A 23,156-nucleotide genomic window follows, 5' to 3' on the forward strand; every position below is an offset into this window, starting at 1 on the left:
CGAGTACCACAAAACCCTACTCCTACTGCCTTTAGCCCACAATTTAGGGGTCGCAGCAGCTGCGGATCAACCCTGCTCGACGAAAAAGATGTGAATGTGCCTCATCCGGTTGACGGCATCACTGAACCTGTCAATGTCAAGTTGTATATCTGTCAGGAATGGACAAAGGACAAGGTGGCGCTTGGCCAGGCCTGGCCTACGGGAGATGGGACCATTAATGGCCGCCCAATTTCATAGGGGTACGCTCGTACCACCATTGATAGAATACTTGATAAGAAGTATAACAAGATACACATTGAGTACCCCACAGTGGAAGACATGCCGAAACTCGGTCATAACAAGGGCTCTCAAGTGGCCTGGCACAAGCGCTTCATTAAGCTTGACCACCAATTGTCCTCTAATGATAAGGATGACTGTGAGTCTTCGCCCACCCACGATGATCACTCACCATCTCCCAATAGAGATCACTCCCCTCTTCATCCCTTGCCATCACCCTCGAGAAGACAGAGGTCTCCTTCTATTCCTCCTCGTCCGACTCCATCTTCATCAGCCTCGAGAAAAGAGAAGACTCCTTCTCCATCTTCATCAGCCCTAGGAAAATAGAATTCTCATTGTCATCCTCCTCCTCCTCCTCCCCCTCCTCCACCTTAGCCCAAAACAAGATTAAAGGCATCCTCGTAGTGGTAGAAAAGGTCCTTGGATTTGGTCGCTAATGCTCCCAAAGTGGACCAACAAAAAAGAAAAAGATTATTCAGTGGCAGTGTTACAAACTTGATGGAAGGAAAATTTACAGCACACATCTCGAAGGAAGATTGTGTTAGTTTCTTCAATCTCTGTGCCTCACTGCCTCCGTCTTTGTTGAAGTCTGAATTCAAAAGGCAAACACAGAATCAGTACGCTACAATAAGAGCCGATGAAATACACAATGAAGATTTAAGGAAGATACAGAAGTATGTTGAAGACAACCCCAAATTAACCATGGAAGAGGCCGTGAACATCTATTATGATGTACAAGGAATGGGAACACCGGCAATGAAGTATGAAAGGGGCAATCTTTTGGTTTCCGATGATGAGTATAAAAATTTGATAACATATATGCGCCAGTTGCATGAATATTACATGGCTCAAGCAACAGAGATAGAGGACTTTGGTTTTGAGGTTATTATCCGTTCGCCACATGTTTTTCATTATCCTAAAGAAGAGAAGTTCGATGTCGAGTGGGAGTGCTTGTTGCAGCTATACCAGAAATGCTCTCTCGATTCACAAATAATGATGTTGTGTACTATGTAAGTACCCTACACGCACGATATTATAATTAATTACTCTCTTGAGACACAAATTGTTAACTTTTGACCAATTCTCATGATTTTATGTAGGTGTATAGCAAAAATTTATATACTAAAAAGCAAATGGGATAACATAGGCTTCTTGGACCCCTTGCGAGTCAATGAGAAGACATGTTTAGTCCTCCATGGATGTGACATGGAAGACTTGAAAGAGAGATTGATTGATGTTTTTGATGAATTCAAGATGAAGAACAAAACCCACATACTTCTAGCCTACAACTGCGAGTATGTGTTCTCGGTTTTTAATTTTATGCTTCTTTTTCATTAAGATTATTCAATAATTAAGATTCTATGATTGCAGCAACCATTTCATCTTCATTTGTGTCAATCTTGCTAAAAATCTTATTGAGGTGTGGGACTCAAAGAAAAAACTATTTCAACATCTGGATGCATTGGTGGTAGTGCTAAATTAGTAAGCGATCCTAATAATATATTATTTTCTAGTCACACATACCGCTTTCTAACGTTTCACCTTTTAATGTTGCACAGTGTCCGAAGAAGACATATCGGTGGGACGCAGGTCCCATTCAAGGTTGTCGAAATGGAGGGGAAGTACCTAAAACAGCCGGTGAGAAACAAAAACAGCCGGTGAGAAACAATGAATACGGGTTTTATGTAATGTGGGCAATGCTTCGCTACATCAGCGGAAAATCAGAAGAAGCAGATAAGTTGGTGTGTATAATCCCCATTTCATTTATATCTCTTAATAATTCAATAAAATGATTTACTGATTCCTCTTTGGATATCATCTTTTTTGAACGACAGCGCAAGAAATATAACCACGAAAGGCTGTTAGACATGGAGATTGTCGCACTACAATCGGAGCTGGCAAAATTCATCTTAGCCGAGGTATTGGAAAAAGATGGAGTATTTTTCATTGCACAATCCATGAAGTTCAAGGACCAGTATGGCCCAGAGCGGCTCGCTAGATTATTGTAAGAAGTCCGAGAAGCATGCTTCATCTTATCGAATAATTTCTTTTTTATTTTGAGGGATCGAGATCATGATAAGAACATTTGAGCTGTAACCATAACATTTGTAATGTTTAATATTGATGGACCTATCATCTACGTAGCATATATAAAGCGAAACCTGATTCTACGAAAAAATATAAATTAAAATAAATTATAAAACAATAAAATGCGAACGGGCCATCACTGCCGGTTAGCAACAAACCGGCAGTGTTGTCGTAACTATCACTGCCGGTTAGAAATAAACTGACAGTGTTGGCTTGCTCAACACTACCGGCTTGAACCATGAACCAATAGTGATGGTTACGACAACACTGTCGGTTTGATCCATGAACCGACAGTGTAGGCTTACTCAACACTGTTGGCTTGAGCCAAGAACCGACACTCTTGAAGCAACCATCACTGTCGGTTGGGACTACAAACCAGCAGTGTTGTTCAACTGGACACTACTGGGTGGAGCCAGGAACCGACACTATTGCCTATAGATCGGTGTCGGTTTTTAAGGACCGGCAGTGATGTCAACCCCCCATCACTGCCGGTATGCCACTGTCGGTTCAAAATCCAACAGTGAAGGGGGTTTTTGAACCGACAGTGATGTCTAGATCTAGGGTAGTGCATGTATATGTTCTTATGCAAGTTACTGTCAGGGAGTACTTATATTAGTAAATGCAACTCTAATCATAATGAGGGGCAAACAAGCATAATGACAATTCTAAATAATATTTCTCAGATATGGGAGAGAAAGAACTCATAGGAAACCTTTACTACAAGCCTTGACTCGAACCTTTCCACCTTCCTTTTGGAATCACTTACAATATTGCAAACCCATCTATAGTCCGCTGTGTTGATCCCATCAGAAATTTCTACTAAGTTCATACTTCATTAGAGCTCATAGGCTTCAGCTCACCCTTAACGAACGTAAAATATTTAGGTGAGTGTAATCACTATGGCTCCTTAATTAGTACCGGAACATCTACCTTTTCATGCAATAAACGTATAACTAATGTAAATGGCATGATCATCATTAATAGTAGATTTCTATACCACTGTAATCATTATACACATTAGTCATCATATGGGTTTATACAGGCTATGGAGGTTAAATATAATAATTGCCTCACACAAGCACTGTGATATCAATCCGGTACTTATAATTGAGTGTCCAGCTTTATAACTTTAATTAGCAGCTCTAGCTCCATACTTCTTAGTTGGAGAGTAAAGTCCCTTTGGATTTCTGGCAATAGTTCATAAGCCCATATTTTCTTAAGATCAATACTTCAACTTCTAAGTTCCTACTTATGCAATTTAATGCAGCTTATGGTACAAATTTATTGGCTTAATGCTTAATGTGGAATGACTTAGTGTTGGCTAGGCAACTCTTAATGCATAAAGATGCAACTGTCTTTAATTGCACAACTTCCACAAACTCATTGGCAATAATTAAACACATGCACCATATACATAAGGACACAATTCATTCCTCAACTATATATTATATTGAGTTTGCCATGAGTCATACATTGAGTAATAGGACCAGGGGATTATCTATATATCATAATGCTCCTCTTGTTCATTTGAAACTTATGCACTTATCACTAAGTTACACTGATGTGCTCTAGATTGTTCATTTATAGAGACACATACATAATGAGAATTATCATCAATTAAGGTAGTAAACAAACTATAAGTCTACAACTGAAACTATAGAATCGAAGCTTATGATTTCTAGAGTTCCATATTCTCTCAATCATTTGACATAATATCCTTTGATACAAGATAGGAATAAGAGAAGTTTTAAATGTAATCCTAATCACCATGAAGTATCTCAGCTCTAATAAGACGCTTCATTTCTCCCCTTTGAAATGTGGCTTATTAGACAAAAGCCAAAATTTCGATGAGAGTCTCATTGGACAGACTTCTCTTTATCATTAATCATAATCATCATAGAATAATCAGTCAAAGACAATATGTAAATAATGACTTGCTTAATAAATAAAGAATTATGTCATCATTACATTTGATCAAAACATCTATTGTTCCTAGCATAATAAGCTAACGAAGAAACTCAACTAATGTTCCTTTCATGCAGGGACATAGATTACATTATTTGAGAAAAATATAAGGGCAGTGGAGAGTGTAATGGCTTCATCTTGAAACTTATGCCATTCAGTACTTTAATTTTGTGCTCCCCCATTGCCCGCCTCTGTAAGACCTGTGAAGAATTAGTAAGGTGCACATGACACCTGAGTTAATCCTTCAAGTATCAATCATAAGGGATTGTAATTAAAATTAATCAAAACTTATGATTACCCCTTTTTGCGAGCCAGTCCTTAAAGCCATCACAGTCCTTCTATAGATGGCCGATAGTCATGCAGAAGTGACATCTTGGACTCTCAAAACTATGTTCAGCTTTAGCTCTAGATCGTTTGAGCTCTTGCTTCTCTAAATCGAGCTTACGCTTATGTCTTAGGACGAAAAACTTTTCATAATTGTTTCAGGAATTTAAGCAGCTCTTCTAATGAAGCTAAGAACTATTTGACATTATTAGTTTCAGGAATTTCTCCCCTAAGATCATCACTAATGCGTTCTTCATGATCTTACGACAGCCTATTTGAGCGCTCCCATAGATATGTATCAGACTCAAATTCTTTAACCTTCTAGTAGAAGGTGTCATAATCATATTCTCCTGTTGGGAGAGTAGGAGCACTCTGGCGTACTGCATGATCACAGTCCAAAGTTAAGAGAGCCAATTGTACTTCCCCTTTCCATAATGGGAAGTTGAACCAGTCCAGGAGAGGAATTTGATTGATCCTATCTATAATCTCCGAAGGACACAATTCTGACTCAAAATAAATTAAACAACATTAGTAAGGATATATTCACATTATGTCATGCACGAATGAAATCCTGCGTTAGTCTGATTCATAACATGCTAATGACATTTCATATTCGCATCACCGTTTGGCAGAAACGAAAAAGAAACCAGACATAAAACTTGTGAACTTGTGCATATAAATTAACATTGATCAAAGATATATGCATAAGCCACACCTTAGTAGCCACACCTTAGTTTCTAATTAGAATTTCCCGTTGGATCCATTCTAACTAGAAGAGTAATGAAGACTTAGCAGCGGAAGTAATTATTATGTGGGCAAATTAAAACATCATACATAAGACATAAGACAGTGCTATAATTCTCTTAGCAATAATGAGATGCACTGAAATTAACAAGCTTAAACTTAGCTCAAAATTGGCTTATATGAAGATAAACATTATTTTCTGTCAGAGAGCAGACCAAAATTGACTTAACCCATTTGACCCGCTCATGCCATTTATACGGCCTTTAGCCTGAGCCTAAAACTAAAAGCTCCACACGGGCTTAAGTACGGCAATCTGAGCGTGTGCCGCGAGTGAGCCCATCATCGCTCGCACCCCTAGCCAGCCCAGTTATCCTCACGTGATCTCCACCGTGCATGGTGATCGGAAGGCTGCGGATTCATGGACGCGGAACAAAATCGGAAACACAGGGAACCTAGCCCATTCTGCTTCTCTCCTTCCGATATTCACGCACGGCGGCCGCCAGGGTAGTTAGGGCGACGGCGCCGGCGATGCGGGAGGAAACTGCGGCGGCGGCGCGGGCCCCCTCGTCGGAGCGTGCGCGCGGCCTGGCCAGCGCGCACCTCCGCCGAGCGGCCTCTCGTCTGCGCCCGTGAAGACGGCGCACGCGCGGGTCGTCATCGCGGCGGCGCAACAACGACTGCCTGATGCGCGGCTACGGCGGCGGCTCGCCAGAATGCACGCGCGGCGGCAGCAGCGCGCCCTGATGCACGCGTGCGGCGGCAGGCAGCAGCGCTCACATGCGCACGCGGAGTGCTGCGGTGGCGCGGCGGCGCCTTAAGCCGTGGCAGCCGCGTCGCGCACTGGTGCCCACGGGCTGGCCAAGGTATGGGCCAGCACAGCGGCGAAGTCGCACAGCTGCGTGGCCGCCTTTCTCACGGCATGCGTGCGGTAGTGCCAAGCTTATGGCACCACGTGCCTAATTCTGATTGCAACGGCGACGCCTGGCGGGTAAGAGCTTGATTTCGGGATTTAGGTTTTGAGAATTGGGGAAAAACATGATCTAGGGTTTCGGAATTTTGGGGATTTTGACTGAGTTTGCATGATTCCCCTCTTTCTACATGTTGATCCGAATATTAGCCCCCAAATGCGCGTGAATTTTGCCACGGTTGGCATAACCCGAGGCACGATTGTGCATACTCTGTGAATAATTAAGGAGCAATTGACGTTATGCTCACTGATTCCATACACAACTAGGACTAAAACCGTGATTTAATATGACCATGATCTAGATATAGGCCCTAAACATACACAAAGATAATCTGATCCAAAGAACAGGTACGCGTACATAAGCACATTCACTTAGGGCATGATTAATTGAGGGTCTAATCATGATCGACACGGCTAATTAGGCATAACAGTAAGTAATTAGGGCAGTAATTAATTAATTTGACCCCAAATTAACATTAGCCGAGGCATAATCCACATCTCAGGAATTCACTAACTAGATTAGCAGGCTCTTGACGCCAAATGTTAGAAAAACAGGAGCTTAATCCACAGGATCTCTAATCTAGTTTGACGTAAACACATCAGTGGATTAATGACTAACCGAAATCTTCATGAAAGTCTGCCATCGGTAGAGGTCGTTGAGGCCTTTGGACGCCGGGACGTCTCCTCTGGATGCTGGGACGTTGATGAGGAAGGCGGTGAAGGAGATGCCGATGTTTCTCCTCGGAAGAGGAATGACGTTGAACGGCGGTGGCCTTCCCGTCACTTCAACACTCTTGATTATCGGATCTTAAGAGATGGGAAATGGTGTAGTCCACACGGAAGAAGTGGGAGCCGTCTGTTAGGCCCTGTTTGGCAGGGTTTCATTTCATTGGTGAAGTTATTTTTTTTTTTTTTTTTGGCTTCAGCTCCACGAACAGTTCCACCAATGGACCTGAAGCGGTTTTGGTAAATCATTTGGCAAAATGGCTTCCCTGTGATAGCATGTTTTTAGGGGCCTAGAGGAGGAGCCGGGAGAAGTCACTTTTTTTTTTTTTTTTTTTTTTTTTGCTCTATTCCACCCCAAATCACTGTGAGAGCATATTTTTAGGGGCTTCACAAGTAAAACTATTTCACTTTACCTCGTTTGGTAGAAAACGGCTCCAAACGGCTCCTGCAGCCGGTGAAAAAGCCCTGCCAAACGGGGTCTTATTAGCGCTTCGTGACGAAGGGCCACAACCTCTTAAGGCTAGGGTGCCCCCGATTACTGATTACGGCACATACGGGGAAGTCACGTACTCCCCTTGCACTCGCCATAGGAGAGGTTAGGGCGTTGGCCCATACAGCCATGGCCATGAGATCACTTATTCCAACATACCCCAGCAACAGCGATGGCCCCCCCTGCCAATGCCCAGCAGCAGCCGCAGGTGCAACTGGTGGGTGGGCGCAAGGTGGTGGACGAGGTTTCCGGCTGGCTGCGCGTGCTGGACGACAGCAGCGTCGACCGCACATGGACCGGCCCGCCAGAGGCCCTCCCGCTGATGGAGCGGGTGCGCGAGACGGGCACACGCTCCACGGCCTGCCCGGGGAGCCCAACCTACGCTTGTACCTCCCCGAGGCGAAGGCGGAGGCCGGCGCGCGCGCCTGCCCGTCATCCTGCACCTCCACGGCAGCGGCTTTTGCATCACCCACCCGTCCTGGCTCATGTACCACCACTTCTACGCGCGCCTCGCGTGCGCCGTCCCCGCAGTGGTGGTCGCCGTCGAGCTCCCGCTCGCGCCCGAGCGCCGTCTGCCCGCGCACATCGACACCGGCATCACTGCGCTCCGCAGGCTCCGCTCCATTGCGCTGTCCGAGGACGTCAGCGCCCTCGACGACCCGGCGGCCACGCTCCTCCGCGAGGCGGCCGACGTGTCCTGGGTGTTCGTCATCGGGGACAGCTAGGGCGGCAACCTCATCCACCTCGTCGCCGTGCGCGTGGGCCAGGAATCCGACGCAGGCAGTTGGGCTCCCCTCCGCGTCGCCGGCGGCATCCCGATCCACCCGGGGTTCGTGCGCGCCACGCGGAGCCTGTCGGAGCCGGAGACGAAGGCGGACTCGGTGTTCTTCACGCTGGACATGCTGGACAAGTTCCTCGCCCTCGCGCTGCCGGAGGGCGCGACCAAGGACCACCCCTTCACCTGCCCAATGGGTCCACTGGCGCCGCCGCTGGAGTCCGTGCCGCTGCCGCGGCTGCTTGTGTCCGTGGCCGAGAACGACCTCATCCGCCACACTAACCTCGAGTACTGCAACGCGCTGCGCGCCGCCGGCAAGGAGGTGGAGGTGCTGATCAACCACGGCATGAGCCACTCCTTCTACCTTAACAAGTACGCCGTTGACATGGACCCCACCACTGGGGAACGAGCCCGAGAGCTCATCGACGCCATCAAGAGCTTCATCTCACGCCACTGAAGTGCAAGAACATACTATACCGCACGTACCGATACTGATCATATCATACATGATGTTCGTTTTCAGCACTACTACACCAGTGATGTCAGTCTACGTGCGAGTGCTACACCCATACGTTCGTGTAGCTGCTTTGATTCGCTATATTAAATTATTAATTTGTGCCGGTGTAAATGATATATCAACTTCAATAATGAGGTCTACATACAGTCCTTTACACCATTGGATGGCACCCACACGCTGTAGCATGTTTGTCTATCGTTGTTTGTAGTGATGCATTCCCTAATTTCATTCAATTGTTGATATGTATTGCATAGTTGAGACTCAATAATCAATGGGTTATCATACAGTATGTTTGCGTAAATGTTGGTGTTGTTAGAACTAGAAGAATTCACTGCACGTTGTCGCGGGAATTTAGATAGGTATTGAAAATGTCTGGAAATTTTGGTCCAATGCAATTGTGCATGGTGCTATGGTAGTGACTACTGAATGTTGAGTTGTCAGTAGACTTTATTTTTTTGGTGACTGTAAAAAAAGCAGACAGCAGACACCACCTCCTAGTGAGGCAAACAAAACGCGTCTCTAATATATACTTACAGACACATCTGATCAAAACGCGTCTCCAATATGCTGGCTCCAGGGAAAAAAAACTTTTGTGGACATATATCTCAAACGCGGATTAATAAAATGCGTCTGTGGTATGTTATTGAAACGTGTCTGTAGCATAAATGTTTACTCACATACGCGTGAATTAAATCTGCCTGGTCAATACTACGGACCCAAAAATTTGTTTAACTCTAGCGTACCCAGATCGCTCAGGCCTGTCTCGTCTCATCGCGTCTCCTCTCATGTTCGATCTCTGTCCGCCTCCTCTACCTTCCCCTCTGCTACAACTCCTCCCCTCGGAAGACAGCGCCACCTCTTGGTGCAAGACCGGCCGGCGCCGCCTGCCTCCACCCAGATCCAGCCGGCATCGTCTCCTTCCTCCAGATCTGCCACAACCACCGCCATGGAGGAGCAGCAACGACACGAACAAGCAGATAACTCCACCAAGGTCACCAAATTAAATTGTCGGGGCCACCACCATCTAGCCCTCCTTCTCATGCTCTTCTCCATCCTCACCACTGCCACGCCTGAGTGGAGCCGGCCGCCGCCGTGCCACTCGCGAGTGGAGCCACCGCCGCTCTCAGCATTAGGTCTGCACAGAGATAGTGAGGCGAGATCCCGGCACACTGGCGACGGCGGCGGCGGGATCTCGACAAGGTCTCCTCCTGCATGGCACTTGTCGTTCTCATGGGTAACCCTAGCCCCATCACTTTACCCCTGTCTCCTGTAGTCCTGCATCTTGCCAAACCTGTGATGCCCCTAACCCTAGACACCCCCTTGTTTTTTGCAGGGACGAGATCTAGGGGAAAGTAAGTCACGAACGCCATGAACGCCTCTGCAGGTGGCAAGGACCTCAAAAACTGGGACGCGGAGTTAGCCAAGGTCGACCAGTATCTATGCTCTTTGATCTCATCTTGGTTTTATAAGCTAGAAGTACTGCTGGCTGGTTTGGTGTGAGAGAAAAATGCTGTTGTAGCTTATAATCCACGATCGTATAAACCGAAACGAACAGGCTGGAAATATGAGAAGGGCATCTTGCATACAGAGATTCAACAAGTAGAAATATTTTGTAGGTTTCTGAATGTCTTGCCTCTGGAATAGCAAAGTTGGTCCTATCTCATCTTCATGGATAGAAGATAGGACTTTTTAGTTTAATCTCAACTCTCGTCCAATGCACTTTTCAGTTAAATCTCAACTCTTGTCCAATGCACCTGATTTGTTGCTTTGTGATCTGCAGGTACCGAGCAAGCGTAGGGAGTGTTCGGCTGGTGGTAAAGCCGTTGGTGCTGATTTGTATGACTGGTTTTTTGAGAGAGGAAAATATTGTACCATGGCTTATAAGCTGGCTGAAACGACCAGCCGAACACTCTGTAAGCCATTAGCTGCACCCAGGGACACAGAATTAGTGTGTTTGTATCAGACGTCCGATCTAGACCCCCCCCCCCCACGTCGGGCCAAGCGAGGCCCGACGCCGGGCCCTGCCTTGCCCTGGCCTCACCCTACATGCAGGCACGGGGCACGCGGACCAGGGGGCGCGGCTGCCGCCACTTCTCGGTTCCCTCCCGACCAGAAGAATCTGGAATAAATGGAAAGTGTCGATAAAATTAGGAAAATAAATTAGGAAATCGTGTAGGAAATAAGATTGTGTTTGTTTAGGAAATAGACTGGTTTGCTTAGAAGGTAGAAGTCCATATCTATAAGGAGTCTATATAGAGGTTACTTGGAGGTTAAGTCTAGGTTGCTTAGGGGTCAAGCCTCCTAGGACTATAAATATAAATGTGATGTAACCTTTCAATGTTAAGTAAGAAGAGGGCCTAGTGCCTTCCTACTTCTCCATCTTCCTTCTAAGACTCCCTTTGAGATGTGCTGAGGAAGCAGCTGAAGTCAAACAATTCTCAGATAATACCATCTTTGCATCTGAATGTCATCCCTGTGTTGTATGATCTGTGTGTGTTTCCTGTATTGTTTATTGGTGGTACTTCATGTATATGCAAATGCTAATTAGCAATTGACTACTATATATAATTTGATATGCCATCTGATGAATATAAGGCCCTTACATTGTACTTTTTTTTTAATTCATCATAACAGACCTGTATATAGACAAAATGCGTCTTTGGTGACCCCTCAACACAGACGCGTTTTGTCTGTATACTCGTCTGTGGTTGGGTTATCACAGACGTGCACGGGTGGATCCATGTTGTGTTTAGTGGGTGTGACCGCACCCACGCCGGAATACGGAATTCTTTATAGTATACAATTTTTTTTCTGTATTCGCACCCCCTGGCCTAAATGCCTTCACCCACAGCCCAACTGGAAAGAGCCCACAGCACCTTGCAACTTGGCAGCCAGCAGTCAGCAGCATCAACGCACACACCCTGGCCGGCCGCCCAATCATACGCAGCAGGCTTGCGGATGCTTCGACTGCACGCCTCCTATCCCGGCTCCCGCGGCCTTCTCTGTCGTTCGTCGCTCCGCCTTCTCGGTTTCTTCGGATCTGACGATTGCGACTGGCCGTCGCAAGCAGCAAGGCACACCGGCCAGCGCCCAGCGCCCAGCGCGGCAGCGCCCAGGCAGACACCAGGAGCGCAGCAAGGCAGCAAGCAGCAGCGTACTGAGCAGTCAGCACGCCTCTCTCCTCTTCGTGTCCATCATTTCACAGAGTAAGCAACTTCAAATATTCTTCATTCTTTCAAAGTTTCAGTTTCCATCAATTTGACCATCCAATGATTTTAATTTTGTAATTCCTGTCTTTTCTCTTTGTACTTTGTACAGATTCTAGGGTTATGATTTTTTGTTCCTATGATATTTGATTAGCTAGTTCAAGAGCTTAATAGCCGCTTTAGTGAGACAAGCTCTCAGTTGCTTGTTTGTTCAGCCGCTTTCAGTCCAAGAGATTCATTTCATGATTTTGATGTGGAACCTAGCAAAATTATATCCGGATGATTTTAGCTCTAGAGATTCGAGGGATCTTAGCCACTACCTTGGCCTCTACATTGCTGATGTGAGAGAAGACAATCGGTTCTCCAACATAAATACTATCAGTAAGCTTTCACAAAGAATGGTGGAGACAAGAAAAAAAATCTTTGTTTGGTTTATCGACTTTTGAAATTTGTGCTGGTCTTGCCGATTGCTATTGCAATAGTGGAGAGAATATTTTCGGGGATGAAGATTGTGAAAACAACTCTTATTATCCGCATGGGTGATGCACACTTGAGTAATAGACTTATTTGCTATGTGGAGAAAGAAGAATTAAAGAAAGTTACAAATGATGCTATCGTTCATCGCTTCATGAACATGGAAGGAAAATGGCGTAGATTTGATCTATAAGAGGTAATGGACCTCTTTTCAATTTTTCAATGATACATTATATAAATTGTTTGCTTAGAATGAATGGTTTATTTCTTTTTCAGTGAGGATTTCGTGGTTAACGACTGTATTTTGCCAACGCCGACAATGTTTTGTTGTTATAATTGTGGGATTTGCTTACTGTATTGTCGGGTACCTTAGAACGGGGTACCCCGAGCGAACATCAAAGAGGTCACTTAAGTCCCATCAAGAAACAAAGCAAGAAGGTAAGCCGTGGGCCCCTCACGCGCCACGTCTAAGCCCACCAGGCCCTCCGCTTCGCCTCGAGCCTCGCGCAGGAGGTCTCGGTGTCCTGACGTGATCTCCCCACGGAAGGCCTCGTCAGGGGGTGCATTCTCCGTGTCGCGCGAGGCCTCTCACGGAAGGCCTCAGCAAGGAGTCCGATCTCCGTCTCGCGCAAGGCCTCATTCTCCGTGTCGCTCGAGGCCGGTTCGTCCGCGGCCCGTCGCCCCCCCCCCCCCCCCCCCCCGCCTCGGCCGACCTTCCCGACAGCACGTCATGTCTCATTAATACTTCAACCACTCCCACACTCTCAGCCAGACGATGGCTCGAGGCCACAGAATGGCCGACGGGACATGAGGTCGCATCAACGCCATACCAGCTGGGACAGGGCACGGCGGGGATTACCGGCCACTGTGTTTTGACGCTGTGCCCGCGATCAGCGCCCACACTACATTGTGTCCCGCGATCCCCGCCTCGAAAACAACAACGCACAGACAACTTGGCCCGGGTCATCACCGCCTCCGAGCCGACGCACCGGATCAGCCGCCCACTCGAGGCCTCGACACTGTACACCAAGGTCTCGACTATCTTGGGGTTCGTGCCCGCTGAGACCCCCCCACTGCGGTGCGGCCTCGGCGCCGATCAAGCCTCGGCCTCGCGCACAGTTCGTCCATAGTGATTTGCACATCCTTCGCCGCACCCACTCCGAGGTAATCCCCGGGCTCCCACGACGCACAGGATCGGATGGGACTACCACGCTGCCCTAGTGCTCCAAGGACGGACCACTCCGACGACCACGCCACCACAGGAACAGGCACAGGGCTCGGACATGCCGCCCCTGTTGGCACGACGCCGTGTAGTTAGCACATGTACTGTCCTTGTCCTTCCTTCAGCTATAAAAGGAGAGGACTTGGGCCACTTAGAGAGGGGACAGAGAGGAACACATTGTAACACACGCACACATCACAACCGCCTGAGAGCAACGTCTCCGACGGCCCACACGACACCTTGCCGAGACCTGGGACTAGCTCCCTCTCTCCCCTAGCTTGTAACCCCCTACTACGAGCACTTTGGTGCAAGGAATACAAGATCGATCTCTCAGACTGGACGTAGGGCATCGATTGCCTGAACCAGTATAAACCTTGTGTCTCTTTGCATCACCATCCGGAATCAGGAGCACGCAGTTCAAATTCACTGGTTGGTTGAGGACCCCCCGGTCCGAAACAGCGACAGTTGGCGCGCCAGGTTGGGGCCTCTGCGTGTCAATTTCTTCATCCCAATAGGTCTCGGATGACAGACCCCGTACGACCATTGTGTCTCAGCACGGTGGTCTGGTTTGGGAGCCTAGAGTTCATGTCCCTAGGGCATGAGTACGACATGGTACTCCTCACTCCTCGAGCCCCACCAACCGATGATGAAGTCACGCACCGGCAGCTCAGGCGCAGGCGGTGCCCGGGCGGCCGCTCTCGCCGCGCTCGCCAAACACGACGCGAGCAAGACCACCCTGACGCTACGCGAATCCAGGGCGGCACGCCGCTTCCCACCAATATCCTACGGCCAGCTGTTGGCACGGGGTCCCTGGCTGGGGACCTATCTAGTCTGAGCTTGGACAAAGGGAAATCGCCGGTGGCACGCGGTGATGCCCAGTCGCCAAGATCCGCTCCACCACTCCCTGAGGAGCCAATCCCGGCGGAGCAGAGTCTGGCGATGGCACCATCCCCATACCCCTTTGGGTTGAGAAATGCCGCCGCCTCTTACGCCTACGCTTACACTGCCGCTCACGAGGATCCCTTAGAATGCCGCCAGCACTTCGCTCTCGACCTAAGCACCCACGCCGACTCCTCGGATGAGGACAAGGCATGGCCCGGAGTGGATTTCTCCGGACTCCACGACCCTGGGGCTTTGCGCTAGTTCTTGGCCGCAAGCGACTACTGCTTCGGCTACTCCGACTCCGACGACGAAGGCACCTACGACCCCACTCGCGAGTGTTTTCATGTCGGGCTCGGGATGCCGAGGGCAGGCGAGGAGGACGAGGGGGCAGGTAGCCGTTCCTCGCTTTGCCCAGGTACAGGCGCTGCCACACCTCCACACATTGTCCTACCGGCCGCACGAAATGAGACCCCCGCCCTTGCGCGACCTCAACGCCCAGACCTAGAACAACTCCATGAGCTCCAGGCCAAGGTCGAACAAGACCAACTCCTGCTGCAGCAGCTTCGAGACACTCTCGAACAGGAACAGTGAGGTCACGACGAAGGCGGGGGAGCCCGACGGAGGGCCCACGATGTGCATCACCGCATCCATGACGATGAAGGGAGTGAGCAACCCCTAGTCTTCAATCGCGCTAGCCAGAACGTCGTGGCTGCGGCAATGCTGGTCCGCGCAATGCCCGAGCCTTCTACCACGGAGGGGCGGTGGGTCCGCGGCGAGCTCCGGGATCTCCTAGAGATCACCGCGGTTCAGCAGGCCGAGAGTTCCACCTCCCGACGGCATAGGGGCTTCTCGAACCTGCCCGCAGCACCGCCTCGGTAGGACAGGGAAGCCTCGGCTCGTCCCAAACCTGCTCGAGCGCCGATTGCCCATAGGGTCCCCGTGCTTCTAGACCGCCTCGGCAATCGACGCGAGGTGCAGGGGGACCATGAGGTGGTCAACAGGCGACGACGGCACGACAACGAGGGGCCCGCTTAGGGCTACCACCCACACCGAGGCGGTCGCTATGACAGCGAGGAGGACCGCAGTCCTTCCCCTAAACCGCCAGGCCCTCGGGTCTTCAGTAGGGCCATCCGCGCTGCCCTTTTCCCGGCCTGGTTTCGGCAATCAGCCAATCTCGTGAAATATAGCGGCGAGACCAACCCCGAACTCTGGCTTGCCGATTACCGCCTGGCCTGCCAGCTAGGTGGCATGGATGATGACCTGCTCATCATCCGCAACCTCCCCTTGCTCTTGTTAGACTCAGCGCGAGCCTGGCTCGAGCACCTTTCTCCCTCACAAATCCACGACTGGCGCGACTTGGTTAGGATCTTCGTCGGGAACTTCCAAGGCACATATGTGCGCCCTGGGAATTCCTGGGACCTTAAAAGCTATCATCAGAAGCTGGATGAGTCTCTCTGAGACTTCATCCGGTGCTTCTCCAAACAGTGTACCGAGTTGCCCAGCGTCGGTGACTCAGAGATTGTCTAGGCTTTCCTCTCCGGCACCACCTACCGGGACCTGGTTCGAGAGTTAGGTCGAAACGTGCCACGCACCGCTGCTGCGCTCCTCGACATCGCCACCAACTTTGCCTCGGGCGAGGAGGCTGTCGGAGCCATCTTCCCCGACAGTGACACCAAGGGAAAGCGGAGGGACGAGGCCCCCAAGGCCTCAGCCTCCCACCTCCCTAAGAGAAATAAAAAGGGGCACCTAGGGAAGCAGGAGGTCCTAGAGGCTGATCTGGTCGGGGCCGTAGAACGCAAGAATCCCCGAGGCCCCAAAGGCCCTAGGCCTTTCGACGACATGCTCAAGAAACCATGCCCTTATCACCGAGGCCCGGTCAAGCACGCACTCGAGGATTGCTCCATGCTACGATGTTACTACGCCAGGCTTAGGCTCCCTGATGACGACGCTAAGCAGAAGGGCACCGGCGACCGGGACAAAGACAAGGACGGCGGGTTCCTCGAGGTACGCAACGCCTTCATGATCTTCGGTGGACCCTCGGCGTGCCTTATGGCGCGGCAGCGCAAGAGGGAACGCCGAGAAGTCTTCTTGATCAAGGTGGCCACCCCCAGTACCTTGACTGGTCTCGGGAGGTGATCACCTTCGATCGAGATGACCACCCTGACCATGTTCCGAATCTCGAGCAGTACCCACTGGTCGTCGACCCGTTCATCGGCAACACCCGACTCTCCAAGGTGTTGATGGACGGAGGCAGCGGCCTCAACATCCTCTACGTCAATACCCTGGAGCTCTTAGAGATCGACCGGTCGAGGCTCCAAGGCGGCGTCGCCCCCTTCCACGGCATCATACCAGGAAAGCGCACGCGACCCATCGGGTGCATCGACCTTCCCGTCTACTTCGGCACCCCCTCCAACTACCGCAAGGAAGTCCTTACCTTCAAGGTAGTCAGATTCGGGGGAGCCTACCACACCATCTTGGGGCAGCCGTGCTATGCCAAGTTCATGGCAGTACCCAACTATACCTACCTCAAGCTCAAGATGCCAGGCCCTAGCGGTGTCATCACGATTGAGTCTACGTATGAACATGCATATGACTGTGATGTTGAGTGCATTGAGTACGCTGAGGCTCTCGCGGAGGCCGAGACCCACATCGCCCACCTCGACCAACTCAGTGGCGAGGTGCCTGACTCCAAGCGTCGCGCGGGGGCGTTCGAGCCCGCGGAAACTATCAAACTCGTCCTGGTCAACCCCGCCTGCCCCGACGACCGAGCGCTGAGGATCAGCGCCACCCTCGACATCAAATAGGAAGCCGTGCTCGTCGACTTCCTCCGTGCGAATGCCGACATATTCGCATGGAGTCCCTCGGACATGCCGGGCATACCGAGGGAGGTCGCTGAGCACACCCTGGACATCCGGGCTGGGTCTAGACCGGCAAGGCAACGCCTACGCCGCTTCGATAAGGAAAAGCGCAGGGCCATCGGAGAGGAGGTATAGAAACTCTTGGCGGCCAGGTTCATCAAGGAAGTGTCCCACCTAGAGTGGTTGGCTAACCCCATGTTAGTCAAGAAGAAAAATGGGAAATGGAGGATGTGTGTAGACTACACCGGTTTGAACAAAGCCTGTCCAAAGGTCCCCTTCCCATTACCCCGAATCGATCAAATCGTTGATTCTACTGCAGGGTGCAAGACCCTGTCTTTCCTTGATGCGTATTCTGGTTACCATCAAATCAAGATGAAAGAGTTTGACCAGCTCGCGACTTCTTTCATCACACCATTCGGCATGTACTGCTACATGACGATGCCCTTCGGCCTCAGAAATGCAGGTGCCACGTACTAGCGGTGCATGACCCAGGTCTTTGGCGACAACATTGGGTGGACCGTCGAGGCCTACGTAGACGACATCGTGGTCAAGACCAAAAAGGCTGAGGGTCTCGTCGACGACTTGAGGATAACCTTCAAATGCCTTAGAGAGAAGGGCATCAAGCTCAATCCCGAGAAGTGTGTGTTCGGGGTCCCCCGAGGCATGCTCTTGGGATTCATAGTCTCGGAACGTGGCATTGAAGCCAACCTAGAGAAGGTCTCGGCCATAACCAGCATGGGACCAATCAGAGACCTCAAGGGAGTACAGAGGGTCATGGGATGCCTTGCGGCCTTGAGCCGCTTCATCTCACGCCTCGACAAAAAAGGCTTGCCTTTGTACCGACTCTTGAGAAAATCCGAGCGTTTTTCTTGGACCCCCAAGGCCGAAGAAGCCCTCGACAGACTCAAGACGCTGCTCACAAATCCTCCCGTCCTGGTACCCCCGGCCAGGGATGAGGCCCTCTTACTCTATGTTGCCGCAACGACCCAAGTGGTCAGTGCTGCCGTAGTGATAGAGAGGCAGGAAGAGGGGCATGCCCTGCCCACCCAACGACCTATCTATTTCATCAGCAAGGTGCTCTCTGAGACCAAAGCACGTTACCCCCACATCCAGAGCTGATCTACGCAGTGGTCCTGGCCTGGCGCAAACTGCGTCACTACTTCGAGTCTCACCTAGTGACTGTGGTATCATCTTTTCCCCTAGGAGAGATAGTTCATAACCGGGAAGCCTCGGGCAGGGTAGCCAAGTGGGCCGTCGAGCTTATAGGGGAAACCTTGACCTTTGCACCTCGAAAAGCGATCAAGTCTTAGGTCCTGGCCGATTTCGTGGCTGAGTGGACAGACACCCAACTGCCACCTGCTCAAATTCAGACGGAGTGCTGGACCCTGTACTTCGATGGATCCCTGATGAAGACTGGGGCAGGCACAGGTCTGCTCTTCATCTCGTCCCTTGGAGTACACATGCGCTACATGGTGCGACTCCACTTCGCCGCCTCCAACAACATGGCCGAATACGAGGCCCTCATCAATGGCCTACAAGTCGCCATCGAACTTGGGGCACGATGCCTCGACGTCCGAGGTGACTCATGGCTCGTCATTGATCAAGTGATGAAGGAATCAAATTGCCTCGACCCCAAAATGGAGGCGTACTGCAAGTTGGTACGACGCCTAGAAGACAAGTTTGACGATCTCGAACTAAATCACGTCGCGTGGAAGTACAACGAGGCCGCCGACGAGCTGGCAAAGATGGCCTCGGCACGGGCCCCGGTCCCCCCGAACGTCTTCGCTAGAGACCTCCATAAGCATTCCATTGACTACACCTCAACGATAGAGGTGGGCCCACCTATGGGACCCATGGCAAAGCTCAATGCCCCCTCTGCTGCCGAGACCCCCTCGATCGAGCCCGAGGTCATGGAAGTCAACACCGAGCCTCCGCAGACTAATCAGGACACGGACTGGCGAATCCTGTTCCTCGATTGGCTTGTTCGGGGGGAGCTTCCTGATGACATAATCGAAGCACGATGGCTTGCATGCCGAGCCAAGACCTACGCCCTCTACAATGACGAATTGTACAGGCGAAGTCCCTCAGGTGTCCTCCAATGATGCATCACTACCGAGGCGGGCCGAGCCTTGCTTTAGGACTTGCACGCAGGCGTCTACGGGCACCATGCGGCGCCTCGGACGCTCGTGGGGAACGCTTTTTGCCAAGGGTTCTACTGGTCGACGGCGGTTGCTGATGCTACCAAGCTAGTACGCTCCTGCGAAGGATGCTAGTACTATGCTCGGTAGACACATCTCCCGGCCCTGGCCCTGCAAACCATCCCCATCACATGGCCGTTCGCCATGTGGGGACTCGACATGGTTGGGCCTCTGCAAAAGGCCCCAGGGGGCTACACCCATCTACTGGTATCAATCGACAAGTTCTCCAAATGGATCGAGGCTCACCCAATCAATCGAATCAAATCCGAGTAGGCGGTGCTGTTCTTCACTGACATTATCCACAGGTTTGGGGTCCCCAACACCATCATCACCGACAACAGGACGCAGTTCACCGGCAAAAAGTTCCTAACGTTTTGCGACGACCACCACATCCGTGTGGCCTGGTCGGCCGTAGGACACCCAAGGACCAACGACCAAGTAGAGCGTGCCAACGGCATGATCCTACAAGGCCTCAAGCCAAGGATTCACAACCGGTTGAAAAAGTTTGGCAAGAAATGGCTCGCCGAACTCCCATTGGTGATCTGGAGCCTAAGGAACACTCCAAGCCGAGCCACGGGGTTCACGCCTTTCTTCCTGGTCTATGGGGCCGAGGCCATCCTCCCCACCGACTTGGAATATGGTTCCCCGAGGCTACAAGCATATAACAAACAAAGTAACTACACCACCCGAGAGGACGCCCTTGATCAATTGGAGGAAGCCCGAAACATCGCGCTACTACACTCGGCCAAATACCAGCAGAGCCTGCGGCGCTATTAGACCCGACGCGTTCGAGGTCGAGACTTGAAGGTAGGCGACCTAGTGTTGAGGCTAGCACAGATCAACAAGGGTCGCCACAAGCTGACCCCGCCATGGGAAGGACCGTACATCATCGCCCAAGTACTGAAGCCCGAGACCTACAAGCTGGCCAACGAGAAGGGCGAAGTCTTCACCAACGCTTGGAACATAGAACAGCTACGTCACTTTTATCCCTAAATTTCCAAGCATTGTATATGTCATTTCTCGAAATACAATTAAAGAGCATTCTTTAGTTGGTCTAATTTTTCAAGAAACCCCCTGAGCCCATCGTAGGTCTCGGCAGTACAGTAACACGACAAGGGAGACTCGGCTCTGGCTCGATAGAACCAAGCCTCCCTCGGGGGCTAGATGAGGGACTTCCCCCTAGGTCACACGCACCATTCCTTAGTTGTTTTTCGCAAAAATTCCTACGCCAAGACTCTAGCGGGCTCTGACGAATCAGTTGTAAAAACTCCTCGGACCAAGGTCTGTTTCCTAAGCAAGAGGCCGGTAGAGTCGCGAGACGGCCTACGCCTCCGGGCTACGGCACTCCCTCACTACCTCTCGCTCAAGGGACGGCTTAGGCCCCAAGGGGGTGTTTTGCAAATGAAATCCGATCAGGGGCAACAGAGGGCAGAGGCTCAGAAACATAAGAAAAACAACTAAGAAACACAAATACTTCAGAAATAAAGGCCTCGACAGCCACAAGCGTTATGATACAAAAATAACTCCTACTCTATTTTTACATAGCCCCCGTAGCCCAGATCAAGGCTCAGGGCCTTCAGCACCGGCAGATGGTAAGGGAGGAACCACCTCCTCTTCGAAGAGCGTCGCCAGCGCCGTGCCAGGGCCTTCCGCCGCCTCCATCAGCTTCGTGACCACCGCGTCCGCCTCCTCCTCATCATCAGGCAGCACATACCCATCGCTGATGGCTGGGAGTTCGACGCCGACGTAGTGAGAAGAGATGACGGCCGGCGCACGCTTGACACCCGTGTGCAGCGCTCCTCGGAGCCGCTCGTGCATCTGGTTGCTCAGTGCGATCAGACGGCTCCCCAGGGAGCTGCCTGACTGAACCCCCTCAACCTCTAAGGCCTCGCAGGCAGAAAGGGCAGCACGCTTCAGCGCCTCGTGCTCCCCGATCTCGGTCTCGAGCACCATCTGCACCACGCTGGAAGCCTCGACGGCCTGAGTAACCTCCGCCTCTAACTCTGCACCGTGGAAAATGGAATGAGGTCGAGCGAGGGAGAAAACAACCTAAGTTAGGAGCGGAAACCCATGGAACTCACCCTTGGGTTTTTGCTCCCAGCGTCGGGTCTCGACCTAACAGGCCTCGGTTTTCTCCTTCCAGCGCAGGGCCTCGGCCCTGGAAGCCTTGGCCTCCTCCTTCAAGCGCTGGGCCTCGATCTGAGAAGCCTCGGCCGCACTGGAAGCTTCACTCCCTAGCTCTGCATCACACAAGGGAGTTAGGGAGCGAACATAAGAAAAAGAAAACAAAATGAGGGAACTAAAACTCACCCTCGAGCGTCCCCCTCCAAACCATAGCCTCGGTCCACGAGGCCTCAGCTGCCGCAAGGGCCTCATCCAAGGCACCTTTCGTCAGCTGGTGCGCCCTCTGTTCCGCCCCCAGCTACCCCGCGTGAGTCGCGGCCAAGGCCATAGCTTCAATGGCTCGGCCCCTGAAGGCATCCCGGTCGCTGACCACACGGGTGAGATCCTCCTCCAACTCCTTAACCCACGCCGCCAGAGGGGCGAGTTGCATCTGGGCCATGGTCGCCTCGACCTTCGCATCGGCACAACGAAGGTGGGGGTCCTCTACCTCCGCGCTCTGCACCGACAGGAGCTCGTTGGCACCGGCAAGAAGACCCTTCTGCCGCTGAAGCTGGTCCTAGACGCCCCTCTCCCGCCAGAGAAAGACCGACTTCCCAAGCGACTAGGTCTCGAGCTCCTAGGGAAGCAGGACAAGGGTCATTGACTGCAACAAAACCAGAAAAGGACAACGTCGCGCGAGAAAGGAAAACACGAACCTGGGTGACTCTGGGCAGTTCGTCGGCCACCACGGACAGCGCCGTCCGTAGCAACCACTCCGCCAGCTGGCGGTATTGCTCAAAGGTGCTCCAGCGCTCGCCCTCGGCCATGTCCTCAAGGGCGAACAGAGGCTCCCCCTCAGGGTCGTCCCGGCTCCGCCACAATACCCACGGGTGATCCCACCCGCGAGGCTCAGGTCGCACCCGCACAAGGGCCAAGCTTCCCTCATCCAAGAGCGGCACCGTCTGCTCCACGGCATTGGTCTCCTCGGCGTCGACCACCTCCTGCGCCTGGGAAGTATCGTCGGAGGAGATCGGATAGACCTCTGCCTCCCGGGCGCTCTCTCGCAACAACGGCGGGCCCCGAACCAAGGGCGCCACCGAGGCCTCCGCCGCCTTCATCTCTGCCTCCTAGATAGACGGCCTCACCGCCATCACGATGGCCTTGGTGATCTCGGGGGCTCTGGCCTCTACAATTATGGCCTCGACGGTCTCGGGGGCTTCAGCATCTGCCATCGTGGCTTCGGTAGACGTAGAGACACCGACCACGGCCACTGCGGTCTCGGTGGTCGTGGGCACCGTGGCCTCCGTCGCCTCAGCCTTGGAGACCCCGAAGGCCTTGGCA

The 23,156-nt window shown here is 51.4% G+C and overlaps 1 long non-coding RNA gene and 1 pseudogene across 1 annotated transcript; one reads left to right on the forward strand and one right to left on the reverse strand.

The window, feature by feature from the left end:
* Positions 1-4,297: 4,297 nt before the first annotated feature.
* Positions 4,298-7,184, reverse strand: LOC136514391 (uncharacterized). The gene is made up of 3 exons (XR_010773633.1): positions 6,984-7,184; positions 4,628-5,156; positions 4,298-4,529 (listed from the first exon to the last, which is right to left on the reverse strand). It is a non-coding gene; the product is annotated as an uncharacterized lncRNA (long non-coding RNA).
* A 568-nt stretch (positions 7,185-7,752) lies between these two features.
* LOC136510047 (probable carboxylesterase 17) lies at positions 7,753-8,827 on the forward strand (annotated as a pseudogene).
* Positions 8,828-23,156: the final 14,329 nt, after the last annotated feature.

Source organism: Miscanthus floridulus, chromosome 16, assembly GCF_019320115.1.
Source record: "Miscanthus floridulus cultivar M001 chromosome 16, ASM1932011v1, whole genome shotgun sequence".
NCBI classification, from domain to species: Eukaryota; Viridiplantae; Streptophyta; class Magnoliopsida; order Poales; family Poaceae; genus Miscanthus; species Miscanthus floridulus.